The following is a 14072-nucleotide window of genomic DNA, read 5'->3' on the forward strand; positions in this document are numbered from 1 at the left end:
GTCTTATATTAGCCAAAATTTCAATTTTAAGTTAATACCACTTTGCTGCTGGAATAATTGGGACTCGAACCCAAATTATCTTGTATCATGCATCATGCCGTTATGGCGCCTACTCGTCAATCTAACTGCTGTATTCCATTGCTTTTCAATATTTCGGCTTAGTGAAAAGGAAATCTAAGGTCTAGTTGCATTATTTGCCGAAATCCTAGTTTCATTATTTGTCGAAATTTACATTACACCATAAAACCTCTGAACCGCTGGAATAATCGGGACTCGAACCCAATGGCGTCGATATCAACTCGTCGATCTAAACTGTTGTATGTATTGATATCGAAAGCGTTCTATCCAATTTCGTTACAGTTTCGGTTCGTTGATTTGACATTGTCCTACCTTAAAAACTCCTTCAAAACGGAAATGCTTTTGAAGGTGCTGAAAATTACTTTGATTTCAGCAAAGCGTTTAAAAGGATTTAATAGGTAAGCACAGTAAACAATCCTGAAAAAAAAAACATTAATGGATTGACAACAAAAACATTGGAAGATTTCCGGCACCTAATTCGGATTCAGTCAAACAGCCAGGTGAATATATTCTTCTCCTTATTGTATTGGACGTCCGTCATAGCTTATTTGCTAATACTGTATTTGATTACCTGTAGCCAGATACCAGTTTTGGTCGTTCACCTATTCGACCTATCAATTTTACACATTAGCATTTCTAGTCGTTGACATTTCACTGTGTCGTGGTTCCGGGCTATTCAAAAATCATTTCAAAAATAGAAACCGACTCTGAATTTTAGAACATTGTTTTGTCGAGAAATATGATGATGGTTCTCACTCACCCGCTCTTGTCTCTCTCCTCTCACTCTCCCTCGTTTTCCTCTTCCTCTCTCTCTGCCTCCTTTGTTTATGTAAATTAGCTCTTCGTCTCCATTGTTCGGTTGTTCAATGCCATTTACGGGTTTTAATTAAAAAATCGTATTTCATCAAAATTGGTGACAAAAATTAGGGGTCAAGACATGAAATCCTGAATATTTCATTTTAGGGGCTTTTGAACCAGAAACTTATTTCATATTCGTGATCAGCACCCAAAAACACGTCTGTACTAAATTTTATTAAAAAAGGGTGAAAAAGAATTTTGACTTTGTACCCCATCTTTGGGGTGCATATTGTGGCCAATTAAACCCTAATTTGGCCATGAAGATGAACTCCGATTCAAAATCTGATTGCAAATCCGGATTCTACACGCATAATATTCTACACAGAATACATCTTCTTACCAAGTTTCGAAGGAATCAGAAAAATAATTTTTCGCCGAAAAAAAACTCCTGGACTTACCCTTAGATTTTTGCCATTTTTGGCCAAAAAATCGAATCTCTTCGATTAGCTTGAAATTTTAGCCCTTACTATTTTTAGGGGTCTCGATTCCAAATCTGCCTCAAATATATTAAGTTTCATGTATATTTCTAGGACGTTCGTCATCGATACGGTGGAACTGTTGACGTTTGTTTGTGTTTGTTGATCAGGACTACATCAGATGAACTGCATAAATATGTGTGGGCAGAGAGGATAAACAAACAAACGAACAGATATTGGGAGAACTTGACTTCAGTTACAGTGAACTCTTATGTCCACAAGGAGGAAATAATAACATTGCTGCTATTTGTTTGAACTAGAGACTGTGAACCTGCTGACCGCATCCTAGATAGAAAACAAGAGGAACGTAGAAGTTCAGGTGATATCTCTTTCTATCATCTCTCATTCTCATCTCTCACTGTCTCTTTCATTTTCCTCTTCTTACTCTCTCATTCTTCCTCTCCTCTCCTCACTCTCTCATCTCTCACTCTGCTCCTCTCTATTTCGTTCTCTCTGTCATCTACCGGGTTGAGTAGGACTAGTTCCTGTCTCGCCCGGTAGATGGAATTATTTTTTTGGATAAAATTTGCTTAAGCAATGGATAAATAGGAGTTCCTCTGAGTGCTGGCAGTACGTCCCTATAGCGTAGTTGGTAGGGTGCCTGGCTGCTAGCCGAAAGGTTGGTGGTTCAAATCCCATTATTATTGGCATGGTTTGTTTAAATAAAATGTTGAATTTTACTTTTGCAAACAAGCTGTAAGAAATTCCTTCTTTGAATTTGGAATAAACGCTTTGATTTGAACTTTGCGTTTGTCCTTTCCTTTTTGACTTTGTCCTTTTCTTGTCCTTTGAATAAGAGTCCTTCTCCGAGTATGGAGTTGTGAGGGGAAGAGTCCTTTCCGGGACAAAGAGATTTTATTTAAGACGAGCATTTTATATATAGATAAACGTTTATTTACGTTACTTTATAACATGCGGCAAAACGAAAAATGTCAGAGTAGAGTCTGCGTCTCGAGGTTTGAAGATGGTGCCGTAGTCGGAGTAGAGTCTGCGTCTCGAGGTTTGAAGATGGTGCCGTAGTCGGAGTAGAGTCTGCGTCTCGAGGTTTGAAGATGGTGCCGTAGTCGGAGTAGAGTCTGCGTCTCGAGGTTTGAAGATGTTGCTGTAGTCGGAGTAGAGTCTGCGTCTCAAGGTTTGGAGATGTTGCTGTAGTCGGTGCAGAGTCTGCGTCTCGGTGTTTGGAGATGTTGCTGTAGTCGGAGTAGAGTCTGCGTATCGAGGTTTGAAGATGCTGTAGTCGGAGTAGAGTCTACGTCTCGAGGTTTGAAGATGGTGCCGTAGTCGGAGTGGAGTCTGCGTCTCGAGGTTTGAAGATGTTGTAACTCGCCCTCAAATATTGCCGGCTGAAAAAGAAATCGGATGAACTGTAAAACGATTCCGGATGGGTAAAGTTTAATATAATTACCTTATCTTAATGTAAAGATACCGAAACAGCAAAATGTGGGTTGATGCTGTTCCCAATGCAGTAGCAGCAGCAGCAGCAAACTAGTTCAGGACGTTGCGACAAACGAGTCGTGTACATGTAGTTGTCAGTAGTAGCGAACTGGTTTCGGTTTAACCCAAAAAAGACACAAAAAGACACAAATGTATAAAATTAATAATATAACCCCGAGGAATTCCAGAAATAAATCAAAGACAAAAACCAAAAGCCATTTGAAAACTGAACTAGAGTTTGAGATTAAAAGAACCAAAAACGTGGTAGAATTTTAAAATGCAATTTCGCTTCAAATGAAGCCGAATTTGGTTCGACAATCAAAACGCGATAATTTTCGAAAGATTCGATTCAGAGTTTTGAATTCTATACGAAATTTCTAACCTGATCGACCTGTGCGACTTGAAGTAGAACATCGGAAATCAGCAACAACAGCAACTCGTCCTAATCAGCCAGTGAGCCGTCATCTGTTTGCAGTTGAAATCCGACAGCAGCAGCAGCAGCAGCAGCAGCGGCGGCGGCGGCGGCAGCAGCAGCAGCAGCAGCCAACAGCCGTCAGTCTCATCTCGCGTTCTCAATCGCTCGGCGTCACAATTCCATCACGTTCCAGTCTTTCCTAACATCATCAACCGCTAATTAGTAAGTTGTTCGCTTGAAGCCACACATTCTCTTCACGCCTTGTTGCAGAGCTCTTATAGGTTAACCTTCATCACTGGACATCGGTTCTCGGACTGGCACCGGGTGGCTCGACCCGCGCTTCTAATACCTACGTCGACCAATCAGCGACGTTGCATCACCGAGGCGACCGGAATAGATCAATCAGATGGCTCGATCGCGCATTCCTGTGACAGACCCGAGTCCGTGACGCTAATCCTCGAGAACCATTCAATTCGTGCCAAACATTTTCAATGGGGCCTACAGGTCATCGAGTTTAATTCGACTATTCATAGAGAAACATATAGTTTAAGAAAGAATACCGAATGCTAGGATTTTAGCCTAACATTGCATACTCTGCAGTTTTATCTAAACTATCCAACAAACTTAAGTGTAGATTTCCCTTCTATTTACGTCTCGTTTTGAACTATAATTCCGGTTCAATTTTACTTTTTTCGAGTTTAGCTTCGGGAATATTGAAGTTTGCTTAAGGGTTTGTGCAGTCACGCGGCAGTATTGTGTAGTAGAGCGTGTGGCAGGTCTCCAGTGAGCGATTCTTTATTGGATTGTAGCTTTTAGCTTTTATACACAAGTTTACCAGACATCGCTGCGTACACATCTACGCTGGTGAAGTTTAAAAAAATCATTGAAGTTTTGTCAATTTACCTGGAGATTGATAGCTGCATTACTTACAAAGATCTACGGAATTCTCGCTGGGATTTTTTCGATTTCTTCGAGGAATTAAACAAAAATAAAAAATGTCCTAAACCACAACGAGTCAACTTAAAATAACAAACTAAAATAACAAACTAATATTGTAAAAAAAGTCGAAGGTCCCTGGGGGAATTACTCCGCAGCCTGGACCGGTATTGTGGGATAAATAAATAATTCAGCCAGAAACGACTGAATTAAACATAATTTACCCCACACCAGTTATTTGTAGGACTCACGCATTAGCAACCTCATTCCAGGGAGGACAGTACTCTCGACTCGCCCGCTTACCGGAGATCATTTGCCACATCCTGACCCGCCTCCTCCGAGACTCGAACCTGGGCCACAGCGGTGACACGCTAGTCGCCGACCGACTAAGCCATCCGGTCCGCCCGATTGTAGCCGGTAAACGTTCACACTTAATCGCCGACTATTCACATTCGGACAAAACACTGTGACGTCACAGTGTGGTGAAAGCAAATGCACAGCATTGAATCAGAATATTCAACGGCTTAATATTTTTCGAACTGGGCACCAGCGGAGAGTTTTTTTTTAAAGCGCACTAGCAGTTTAGCGTGTGGCTTCCTCGCAACATGCCAGCTTTTCACCAAGAACCTTAGTGTCTGATGTACCACGGTATGGTTACACCAAAAACTGTTTTATTTCATTTTTCATTTTTTTTCTAATTCGATTAGTTGATAAATTCCAATTATCCAATCGAATTAAAAGTCTTCTGAAGTCTTTGTGAAAACAAACTTGGTTTAGTGTCTGACGTACCACAGTTGGTTACACTAAGGTCGTAAGATCTCTGTCGAGACAACCACTTCCAGGACTGAGTGACCCCAGCTTTACATAGCGGTCCTGGAAAACTACATGCCATTATCTTCCGATAACGCGCTCCCATTTTCTCTCATCAAGGGCTCACACCAAGACGATGCCATACACCAAAACAAGTTTTATTAGGGTTTCTGCTGCTCTCGCAGAAACCCTCTTGTAATTCTGTTGATTATTATTATTATTATTATAAATTTTCCACTTTCCAGTCAAACATTTTTCATAAAATGTAGCTCCTCTCAGATTCGACTACCAACAGCTATAAACGTAATTTTCAATTCTTGAAAAATATCCTCTATGCTCGCGGAGAAAAAATTAAAGTAAAAAAATACAATTTTTCGTCGCCACTGTTGAGGGCGCTCGACGAAGCGCAAGATTACTGGCGATGCCTAGAGGATTTTTGAGATGACGGCCTTTCCGTTCACTTGAAGTTCTATGGTTAGTTTAATAAACATTGATAATACGCTACATCCGTATTGCGACGATAAAATCATGAGTAGTTCATTTAACGTTTCGACTATATTTCTAATAGTTGTCGTCAGCCAGCCAAAAACCATGCTAAAATCCGACGATCATGGCATTTTCTCACAGCTAGACAACCGGGGCCTTAATCAAAAGCCGAGTATATGTAAGTTTACCTTTCAACCCTATCGGTTTCCTACACTTTTGTCCAAACATAGGATTGTTTATCAAAACTGTATTACTATATATATTGTTAGCATATGGACGCAGCTTCCGAGTCCATCCCTCCTGTCCGGTGCACGGATTCGATGGAACGACGATGTTGAACCCGAAAAAAAATCCTAGACTCATCGCTTACTGAAATTGCCACAACGAGAGTGGTGTAGGAATGCCCTAATACAGAAGAATTTTGGCCCGAGTCCCAATGACTTCAACGGCTAAGTGGTTTGATATAGTGCTATAGTACAGTAGAACTTGCATGAGTCGAAATTTTTCAATCCACATTAGATATTTGGCCAGTTAGACCGGAGCCACGTAGCGTCAGTAACCGGAGTTGAGACATGCAGCAGGTGGTTAAATTCGTCTGCTTGTATTCATAAAACACACGTACTTTAAGCGCGTGGTGACGTGTTGATCGTGCAGTCTAGCAGTATTGAACTAAGTGCAAACGGCTGGAGTTTACCGATCGAAACATCTATTCATTACTGAATTTCAATTAAAAAACTCCGACTGAAGTAATCATAATCGAACGCTTCTCGTATTTTCAACGGCACATCTATATGTAGGTAGTGGGTATTGTAGAAAGGATTCCAGTCAGATTATTCTCACGGGAATCATTTCACGAAACGAACAAATGTAAAGGAAGATTATCTAAACTTTACACGAATCCCACTCTCGGAAAACGGACCTTGAAATGTGTTATTTTGTAAAAGGGCATTTGCACATTTAAAAAAAAGAATAATTCATGTTCTAAAACCTACTCTAATCATACAGACTGAGGTTACTAAAATGCTTCAATTCTGTTTCAAAGAACTAGAACTGTATCAAAAAAAACGAACCCAACTTCTAAAGATTTCCGTCGACATATGTGCTACCTAGACGGTTACAAAGGAAAACCGGTGATGGATTAGTAATGTATGCGAGGTTGGACTAGGCGGCCGCAAGATTATTCACACTAAGTTCCACGGCAAGTGAGAGCCCGGTGCGTATCGATTTAGCTCAACGGATCACCGATATCAGTTTCCAATCGATATCCTGCTGTGCAAATTTTAAATAAGATATCAGACGTAACGTGTTTCATTCATTCGTCGACAGGTTCTGGTTCGGGAAAACGAGAAATATTCATTTCGACAGTTTAATACGTTAGAAGAATCGACTAAGGTAAGCAAAACACCATATAATCGTAAAAGTAAAGATAGTAAAGTAAAGAAGATTAATCGTTTCATTAATTTCATCACATTAAGTGAGAATCCAACGCTTGTTTAAACTGGTAGACGTATTCATTTCGGTCAAACTCGGCTCGTCTACGGTATGGGTGGTTTTGGGTTGAGATTAGGTATCAACGACTAGTAGAGAAAAGTGGTGACAGTCGTACACGCGATGAATTGAGAAGTCCGGCTATACACTTCGGACCGCGATCAGGTGGAAACTATGGTGGCTGATAAGGGCCATGAAAATATATCCTGACAAAAAATAATATCGTCATGAAAAATAAATTTCTATCGAAAAATATTTCGTGAGTGAAAATAATTTCGTCATGAAAAATTATGTTCGATCAAAAACATTTCGTGAGTGAAATAATTTCGTCACGAAAAATAAATTTCCATCGAAAAATATTCGCGAGTTAAAATAATTTCGGTGTGAAAAATAAATCCCCCTCAAAATATTGTTTGTGAGTAAAAACATTTCCATCAGAAATATTTTCCTATGTCTCAAAATATCTTTGCTGTAAAAATAATTTCGGGTTTTCATGCAGCAGTGTTTGTACCGTCAAGTATGTAGCGTGTATGTAGTGTGTTGAACGGGACATCAAGTAAAAGATGTCTTAGTTTACGATCCTACGGCTACAGCAACTCCCCGTTATTTTTGCCCGTTTTGTTGATATGAGGAATCCATTACATTGACCAAAAATGGTTATTTCTAGATGGACCGGAGGAATCAAAACCAAGAGCCCTAATTTAATTTGATTTTGACTGTACAAATTTTTGGCCCTAATTTGTGTTCACATAGAACCGATGACGGCACCACCATCCCATCTTTCCTAACGTTAGGTCACAAGGATTCTTCACGACATTTTCGGATCAAACCAATGCTCTACCCAAGTGCTCTGATTTTACATGAGAGCCGTGCGGTATACCCTGTGTAGTTCATGCACGCAGTGATACTATACTTAGGGCTAGTAGCATGGATGAAATAAGTTCAAGTGAGACAGTTCAATCGACAAGCGCGCGCGCACGCGCGCATTAGCGAAAAAACCCACAAATATTTCTTACACTGCAAAAACATTTTAGTATCGGAATATATTTTGAAGGACGGCGATTTATTTTTCATAGCAGAACTATTTTTGCTCAGCGTATATTTTGAAGGCGATTATATTCATGAGAAAATTATTTTCGCTAACGAATATATTTTGATGGAAATTTATTTTGCATAGCGGAATTATTTTCACTCACGAAATATTTTTCGATAGAAATGTATTTTTCGAGAAATTATTTTTACCCACAAACAATATTTTGAAGGCGATTTATTTTTCACACCGAAATTATTTTCACTCACGAAATATTTTTCGATGGAAATTTATTTTTCATGACGAAATTATTTTTACCTCAGAATATATTTTCATGGCCCTTATCAGTCACCATAGGAAACGCATTTCTTAATCAAATACGTTTGACACCAACGAAAATAGGCCTAACGATTTACATTCAAATTAATCTTGGTGATTTAGAAACAACGCCTCGTCCGGGGAACTGATTTCAATCTGACAACGCTGGCGTTTCGAAAACAAACAAAAAAGTGATTTCCAACGATTAACCCAATATCATATTTAAAGGCCATCATCACACAGAAAAACTGAGACAGAAACTTGTTTGTGTGGTGTCAAACGCTTCCGCTTTTGCGACCGTTCCGCAATCAGGGCCAGAGAAACAATCGCCACACTTAGTTACATGACAAAAAGATGTAAAACAAAACCCTTTGAGGTCAAACGGGACTTTTGGGTCTGAACGCCTTTAACCCACAATAAGTTCATTATCAAAAGAATAAATTCCAACCTACTACTTTTAAATAATGCATAACTATGTTTTCTAACATTTCCAATTCATCAAATTGTTTTCTGATGATTGACTAGGATGTGGTCACCATGGAAACATGATGAGACAAAACCTGTGAAAAAAATCCTGTCGGGACTTTTAAGTCCAACCACGTATAACTCCTATATAAGCAATGGGACCTAAAAGTCCCTACAGGGGTTTGAAGATACTGTTATTTGTAGATGATTTCAGGTGGTTTTGGCAAGATATCTGTCTTGACCTTGTCAGGAAGTAAGGGTGAATTTTCAGATTTTTCGACTTCCGGTTGCCATAGCAACCATGGGATTTGATGAATTCTATTTTTTTCACCCGAAATGTTTAAGATGCTATGTAACCAAGTTCATAATAGCATAAATACAATGTTTCTCCATAGTTAGAGTTACTCGGACCTCAAAGGGTTAAATCAACATAATCCAGTGTTACAAAAAAAATATTCACTGAATGATTCATAACTATTATTATCACTGTTACGGATTGGTGAGGCCAATTTTGCACGCTTCACATTCCGGCATTCAAACCGGCAATGTAGAAAGTCCGTTTGCTCTTACTTACACTATGTGTATGGTCACTCTTAGTTTCATTCTTATGTAGCATCATCTTAAACCTGATTATTGTTATCAACATTTTCCGACGAAAGGTTCATTCACTGAGAACCTGACGAAGACGGTTGAAGAATCAAAATTTGGGATTCACCCAAATGCATGATTGCTGATATGTTTCCATTCAAATTCTAGGTTACAAAAATGGTTGCGTATTTGATAAATCGTGTTTTTGCTGCTGTTGTGATTGTGGTCAGTGCCACGTCTTTAGCAGAAGGTGAGTAACGACTGGGAAAATGATACGCAATTTCGAAGGATTTCGTGAAAAATAAAATTAAAGTCGCAATTATCAATTAACATTCAGAAGTTGATTTTTCCGTTGGATGGATTCATTTGATGAATTAGTTTTCAGAGATATTATAATAACTTGTGTTCTGACGAAAATCAAGGTTATTGACGTACAATATTGTTGTTATGAACACGCATTTCCTAGACTCACGTATACATATGTGTATTTCTGAATAATCGAAATGAATCCCTATCACCCACATTTTCGGAATGACCATCGGTACTACACCTGGGATGGGGGTTCGAGTTTTTCTAAAGATTAAGGGCAAATGTGTTTCACTTCAAATTCCATTCAGAATTTCATGCTTTTTTGAAATAAAGGTTGCCTTTCAAAAGCCACGTGGTGCAATAATGACGCTGTGTGTTGCAGCAATAATTGTACCGCGGGAACATGTTCCTAATTGTTGGTGATTATTTGGATTGTAATGGGATATACCTGTGGTGGTTTGGGAAACATTTGATTATGAAACTGAAGTACAGTCAGATTACCGTCTGAGTCTGAAACTTCGCGAATTGAATTTATATTTGTAAATCATTCTTTACATCTCGATTAATTAGATTCAATAAAACTGCGAGTAATAAATCATTTATCGGGTTTTTAGCTGATTATGATTTCCTCGCCTTCAGTATAGCTATTTGTTTGTAAGGATATCCGGCATTGATCTCCGTCACCCACATCGTCGGAATGACGACCAGTCCTACGCCTGGGGTAGGGTTTCGAGTGCTTCGAAAATTTGTTTCACTTCAAATTCCATCTAGAATTTTCATGCTTTTTTGAAATATAGGTTATTTGGGTTGCACTCAAAACGGCGTGAGTTGTACTATTGATTATGAGTGTTGCAGCGACAATTGTAAAGTTGTGTGTTCCTAATCGCTGGTGATAATTGGGTTACTAATGGAATATACCTGTGGTGGTTTGCGAAATATCCGATTATGAAATTGAACTACAGTCAGGTTACTGACTGACTATTAGAAAGCTCGAATTGAATTTATATTTGTAACTCAGTTGTAAAATCTCGTGTTATAATTAGATTCAATAAAACTGTAAGTATATAAATCAGCTATCGGGTTGTTAACAAGTTTATGATTCTTCGGTGGATGTTTTCGCAGTGATCAATATGATGCGCCGTTCCATCCGCGGTAGTAGACAATAACCGCAAATTCCTGTTGCGCGTTTATCCCTCATGCTAAATTCCAACTACAAAAATACAATATAATAATAATCTGACATTTCTAAATGGTCCATTTCAATCCCCACGTGTGGATGTTTGATGTCATTGTTGCTCTATTGCCTTTGCAATACATGCCCGAGTGACAGCTATTCGCGTAAACACATCCAATCATCTTAAGCAAACACATAAAGAAAATCCATGACGGTTCACAAGAAAAAATCATGCCATCCATTTACCATATTCGAACCATGTTAGATATTTCATCGTGTATTAATTAAACAATGGTTTCGGTTGAATGAACTAACTGAGTATAGTTTCAACTAGGATGGAAAGTGCTCCTTCTGACATATAAATGCCTAAACTACCAGGGAACAAAGTATCCGCGATCTATTTTATCTGACTATGCATCCACCAGATCTCTCCGCTCTTAGCAACATACAAGTCGTCTGGTTAAGCCAGTCTCAAAGGACATTTCAATTAAAAGCACTTTGGAACCAGCTAACCCTTAGTATTAGACTAAGTCCATCAGTACAATGTTTAACTTGAAAACTTAGTTATTTAGAAAAGTTTATTACTGCAATTAATCTCACCTGTAAATTCCAACTATATTCATTCTCCAAGCGTTTCAAATAACTGTTTTATGAGCTCATATCTATTATTCTATACGGATGTTAACTGATTACACTTTGTAGACTATATGCGCTATATGGGAAAAAATTAATATTTTACTAACGAGCACAAATAGTCCATCTGTTCTAGTAGGCTTCGCAATAATAACATATACAAATAAAACCTTTGTACACAACAACGCTGTAAGTAAGCAGGTTCAACTACGATGATCACATGATGATTTGTATCATCACTGGCACTGTTAAGTTCTTTAACTTGGATGCTGAAGGGTTCGTTGAGATTTTACTCATTTTCACCCAGTACTTCATAGTGGCTAAGAGCTGACGACAAATATCAGCTGTATATATCCAGTGGATTAAACAAAAATAAATCTATTCACCAGATATTCCTGTGTTGAGCATCATGGATTATTTCGAAACGTCTGGTGTCCACAGAGTATTCGTTCAATCTTCCTTGCGGTATTGGCAGCAATCAGTTTCTGATGATGAGTGAAAAAGTGAGGAACGACAGATCTGAAAAAAAAAATTTAGAATAATTTAATGTTGAATTAAGTATGGGTGAGTTACTTGACTGAGATCACCTTCAAGTCACAATGAAAATTGCACGGCACTCCATAATGTGTTCAACCTTCTAATCCCGTTTCGTTATATTAGGATGTATTCTCACATTGTCACAACACGGAGCAGCGTTTCATCAACTGGTTATCTATTCAGCATCTCACTCTGTTACAGTCGATTCATAGAAAGTGCTGAGATGTGCGAAATATTTCAAATACGGGTGAAGCTATGCTCAACGCCTTTATATAGCTTTGAACCCAGAGAAATGTGCAGATTTCGTCAACGAGAAATCTTTTTTCCAAACAAATTCAAAAACTCACTCTCGCAAATTATAAACTGCATCTCGTTTCTAATGGCAAATTCGTGTATTAATCAAAATTGTCGTTGCCACTTGGAATATAAAGCGAGAAGAAAGTGCTCATATCTATGATACAACGTCTTGTTCCTGGACAAAAGTTTGAACGTTTACGTTGAGGCGATGAGTGTCAATAAATTACCGATATTTCAAGTATTCTTTTCTTGGGGTCAACTGCATCGATCAAGCCCTTACTTAATACTCAATACTTAATGAGCCCCCAGCGTCCAGGGCAGAACTAAACCACCACAGTCTTACGCAACATCACACGCTTGGCGCAGTTTCATTAGCTGATACATGTATTCTAACCGCAGCATAATTCATGGTGAACACTCAACATATTTCAATTAGAAATCTTTGTTATCAGTTGTTTTGGAAAAAAATTATCGTTGCACCTATCCTCAAGTACGCGCCAACTATCGTGGAAAGGTATTCGAATCATTTCACCACCTGTACCAACCCGACATGCATTTATCCAATCCGTCACCGATTTGTCTTCAGATTTTCTAACCGTCTAGATATCACGTGTATTTACGGATATGAGGATATTAGGGATCTTTGGGCGAGGGGAAAAGGTTACATCGCTTGTTCGTTAAGCGATTAACAGGAATGCATTTACAAATCTTAAACCGACGTATAAAAATATAGTACCGCAATATCATGAATAATTGTTCTGAATTTTATAATACTCGGCTATTTTGAATTATTCAAAAGACTGTTAAGGTATTTTGGTTGTGGATTAGAATGCAACCCTCCGTTACTAAAGGTTTTGCTTTTCATAGATTCCCTCTGCTACTGAGAAATACAGGGCCATTCGATAGGAATACCACCTGTGCTCATCCAATAGACGATGATTGTTCGCCGAGCAGATATATGAGTAACCGAAAACTAACGCGCAACAGGTGACTAAATATTCGTCTGCCTAAATTTATTCAACACTTCAATCTCGCGATGACGTGTTGATCGTGCAATCTAGCAGTATTGTAGTACATATGTCTGGTCGAAACTGATCGGAATTTCTTTTTAAGCCGCCCATAAAACATAAACATAGAATTTCGCTTAAATAATTCTAGCTGAATAACTAATTTCAATCGAATGATTCTGGTAATATCAACAGCACATCTTCGCGTAGATAATGGATGTTGAGGAAATAGTAGCAGCCAGATTGATTCTTTCTCTTATGAAGAACTGAAGAACAGCATGATTAAGAAAAATCCCCCCTCAGAAAACTGGCCTAAAATGTTTCATTTAATTATAAGGGCACATCTAAAAAATACGGACTGATGTCATAAGGAATGGTGTAAATAAAATTCTTCAATTCCGTTTTAACGAACTAGCGCTGCAATAAACAGAAAACTAACCAACTTCTAAATAATCCCGATATTCTCCCAACCGTCAATGCACGTGATACCTATACGGTTGCAAAACTAGAGGAAACTGGTGATAGACGAAATAATGTCTACCGGGATGGTCTAGGGAGCAAAATTATGAAAATGGCCTTCAACGGCTAGTGAGAAATAACGGGTTCGCATCGATTTAGTTTTACAAAACACTGATATCAGTTTCAATCATAATCAAGCTGAGCAATCATTGCATGATTCATGAAATTTCGAATAAAATATCACGCGTAACGTGTTTCATTCATTCGGTTCTGA

At 38.6% G+C, this 14072-nt stretch overlaps 1 long non-coding RNA gene across 1 annotated transcript; it reads right to left on the reverse strand.

Moving 5' to 3' along the window:
• Window positions 1–2331: 2331 nt before the first annotated feature.
• LOC141914092 (uncharacterized) lies at window positions 2332–3564 on the reverse strand. Its single transcript, XR_012620693.1, has 3 exons — window positions 3229–3564; window positions 2818–2955; window positions 2332–2755 (listed from the first exon to the last, which is right to left on the reverse strand). It is a non-coding gene; the product is annotated as an uncharacterized LOC141914092 (long non-coding RNA).
• Window positions 3565–14072: the final 10508 nt, after the last annotated feature.

The sequence above is a fragment of the Tubulanus polymorphus genome, chromosome 12, assembly GCF_964204645.1.
Source record: "Tubulanus polymorphus chromosome 12, tnTubPoly1.2, whole genome shotgun sequence".
NCBI lineage: Eukaryota > Metazoa > Nemertea > Palaeonemertea > Tubulaniformes > Tubulanidae > Tubulanus > Tubulanus polymorphus.